A 3,533-nucleotide genomic window follows, 5' to 3' on the forward strand; every position below is an offset into this window, starting at 1 on the left:
AACCCTGCAAGCTAGTAAATTTTAGTGTTCAATAGAAATTCTCAACTCTATAAAAGTGTATATATTATGCATGGAAATGGGAAATCAATGAAAAAATTATCTCTGTGTGATATGATTATGGTTGAATTTGATTTCATTTCCTTTACTTTTTAATACTACAAATTTTCAAAGTTTCTATAATAAGCAAGTAATTAATATAGAACCTAAAAATCAAATCTTCCCTGTACATATCTATTTTTGTAAATACTGGTGCATACCTTCTTGCTTCCGTAAAGCAGCTCAGGCTTAGTTTGTCTGAGAGATGTCCTCACATGTGACAAGCTCACTATTCTGGGGGGTGGGGAGGGTGGAGTGCGCATGTGCAAGCCAGTATGCCTGTGGAAGCCAGAAATTGATGTCTTCCCATATTGCTCTCCATTAAATTTTTTAAGGTGAGTGTCTCTTTGAACCTCACCAATTTGGCAAGAACCAGGCATCCTCCTGCCTCTGTCACCCCAGCATTACGACTGCATCCCACTCAGGGTTGATTTTATTTCTCCATGGTTTATTATTGTTTATTACCTTATTATTATTTACATGCTTTGCTCGTTTTATTGTATGTGGATGCTGGTGGATCCAAATTGCAAGCTCAAAAATCTTATTGCTTTTCTGGCTTGAAGAATAATCATGATATATTTGTTCTAATTTTTGTATTTGCTTTCTTTGATTTTAAGAAAGTGCACCCCACATACACCACACACACACACACACACACACACACACACACACACACACACACACCTCTTGTATAGAGGCCTGAGACCAAATAGAATAATAAGGCATATGTAATTTTCTCTGTCAATGCTTTTCGGTTTCTCCCCTCTTCTCTCTCGGTTTTTAGTGTCCTCAATATTAGTTTGCACTGAGGAATGGATGTCTGTGCCATGAAGAGGGACGTGCGTAGAAGGGAGATGGAGGCGGGGAAGAGAGGCTGGCAGATTTCTTGGCAGGAGCAGAGCAGTGAGCTGAGCTGCTAAGGGGGTTAGGGTAGCTGGAAAAGAGCCTGGGAGGCAGGTTGAAATCGCATGGATAAGAGAAGACAGGCCATTTGGAGCCCCAGTAGGCTTCTCAGCAGGGAGAGCCAACATTCCAGAGAAGGCCGCCTGTAAGGAAGGCCCAGGGCCAAGGCACAGGGCACAGCCTGCTCGCCTGGGTCTCCATGCCAGCTCACAGGAGCAGCGCAAAGCTGTTCTTACTCTTCGGCTGTGGGTTGAGGGGGCCATTTCCTCTCTTGTATTCTGACTTTGGGTAGCACAGAGGACACCGATTGCAGGGCCTCAGGATTCTTCTGTTATGTAAGTGAAGCAGACTGTGTGATGAGATTCCGAGTGACAGGCGCTGTGGAGTGCTGGGGACCACGGCAGGCTGAAGTGGGCCGACATAATGGCACGCCAGCACTTTTACCCAGCAGGTATTATGCCCAGGGTGGCAAATATTCCAGTTTTTCTGAAGAAGTTAAAAATCTGAAGGCGTTTTGAATTCGAAGGAGAAGAAAGGATTCAAAGAAGGGGGTCTAGAGAAAGGGAGGCTTTAGTTTTTAAAGCATTGGCTTGTTTTACTCTTTTTTTTCTACTAAACTAAAACTCAGTGTATGCCAAATATAATGTGTCTGCTGGCTGGGTTTAATTTGTAGACCACTGGTTTGAGATGATTTGAAATAAAATCATATAAGATTGCTTCCCCTGAAGTCTGCTTATGCCTATGTCAAATGTAATGGCCCCTAGAAAGACACACACTTAGTGTCTGTCTGTTTCTTATACGGCATTCCTGGAGACACCATAAGGAATCTGTGATCAATACTATGTGATTTTTCAGCCTTCTATGAGTTTAGAATATTGCTGAAGCAGTATTCTTCTCATGAAAGTTAGGTAATGGATCAATATATGATTTGTTATCAAAACAACAGATCTGATCAGACATGCCAAAGCCACCATAAAGTGAAGGAAGCAGGTACATGGGAAGATGGTTTGGTTGGCAAAGTGGCTGTCGTACAACCATGAGGACATGAGTTCGAATACCCTACATCCACATTAAAATCACAGAAGGCAGCTTGTGCCCATAGCCCAGGGCAGAGGGGTGAACACAAGAGAATTCTTCAAACTCCCCTGGCTAGGCAGTCTAGCTGAACTATGAACTTCAAGGCCATCTACAGTCCCTGTCTCAAAAAGTAAAGATGGTAAGTGGTTGAGAAGACATGTCAACCCTGGCCCTCCACAAACACATGTATGTGTGTGCATGTGCATAGTATACCCATGCACTGTGGCTAGACACAACACACACAACACAGAATAAAAATAACTAAAGGTGGCTCTCCTGTAACCAGTGTAAGTGAGGGCAGGAGGCAAGTATTTACAGCCTCAGTGCTGGAGAGACAGACATGGATGGATTTCAGGGCTTGCACCCGGGGTTTGGACAAATCCTGCCTCAAAAAAATAATAATAAGATGGAGAGCAATAGAAGACACCCAGTGTTTGCTTCCTAATGTCAGCACATGGGTAAGTGCACTTGTGCAATTGTGTGTGGGTTTTGACCTTGCATACATGCACACACATGCACACAGCAGCAAAGACCTCTAGGCCTACTAAACTCAAGTGTAGTAAAATCAGGGGTTGTGGAAGTACAGAAGATGCTGCTCACTCTTGTATCCTCAGCACTTGGCACATAGAAAGGATGCTCAACAAAAATATTCCCTGAATAAAAGGATAAAATTAATGAGCCTGGGGAGGGAAGAAGTCAGTCTCGTGAACTAAGCTAGTGAGGAATTAGGCAAATGTTTTCATTATTGGCATGATGATATTCAACAGAGAGACAGGGAGTTCAAGGGTCTGAGCATTTGGTCACTAGGTCCCCATTGTTGCTAGGGGATGGGGATGTGTAACCAGTTCTCTCTGTAACCCATATTATAGTTGACAAGCTATTTGCCATCTCTGCTGAAATGTCTGCTGAACCTCCTAATGACCAATTAAGTTTCCTTGACATTTTGACGCAGCAGAAAAGGGACCCAGACACTGCTCATGTAACAGCCTGTCTCATAATGAGTGTGCTGAGTCCCTCATCAGTGTTCTGGTTGTTTCGTGGTTGGCCCATTGTCTCCCTGGGCAAGGTGCCACTCTCAGTTCCTGTGTGTGTGTGTAGCCAGCCTCCATGGGTTCTGAGTCATTGACCCTCTACTTCTGCAACTGTCACCACAGACTAAGAAACTAAAGGGTCCCTTGCAAGCAGGACACATTGCTGTGGATCACAGAAGAAGCCAATGCTGCCTGGGGTATCAAGCAAGGCTCAGAAACTAAAGGAATCAAAGCTAGAAATGTTGGTACATACAAGTAAATCTAGCACTTGGGAGATGGAAGCGGTTCAAAACCAGTCTAGGCTACCTAGAAAATTCTGTTACAGAAGAGCAAGGGCATGAGGTATATCTCTGTGGAGACTGCCTAGTATACACAAGGCTCCTCAGAATGAATCTCTCTCTCTCTCTCTCTCTCTCTCTCTCTCTC

General features: G+C 43.9%; 1 long non-coding RNA gene across 1 annotated transcript in view; it reads left to right on the plus strand.

Moving 5' to 3' along the window:
- Window positions 1-1,203: 1,203 nt before the first annotated feature.
- LOC110311163 overlaps window positions 1,204-3,533 on the plus strand; it is a 16,760-nt gene continuing 14,430 nt past the window's right edge. The window contains exon 1 of the long non-coding RNA XR_002379923.1: window positions 1,204-1,450. This is a non-coding gene — a long non-coding RNA (uncharacterized LOC110311163). The remainder of the gene's footprint in view (window positions 1,451-3,533) is intronic.

The sequence above is a fragment of the Mus caroli genome, chromosome 16, assembly GCF_900094665.2.
Source record: "Mus caroli chromosome 16, CAROLI_EIJ_v1.1, whole genome shotgun sequence".
Taxonomy (NCBI): domain Eukaryota; kingdom Metazoa; phylum Chordata; class Mammalia; order Rodentia; family Muridae; genus Mus; species Mus caroli.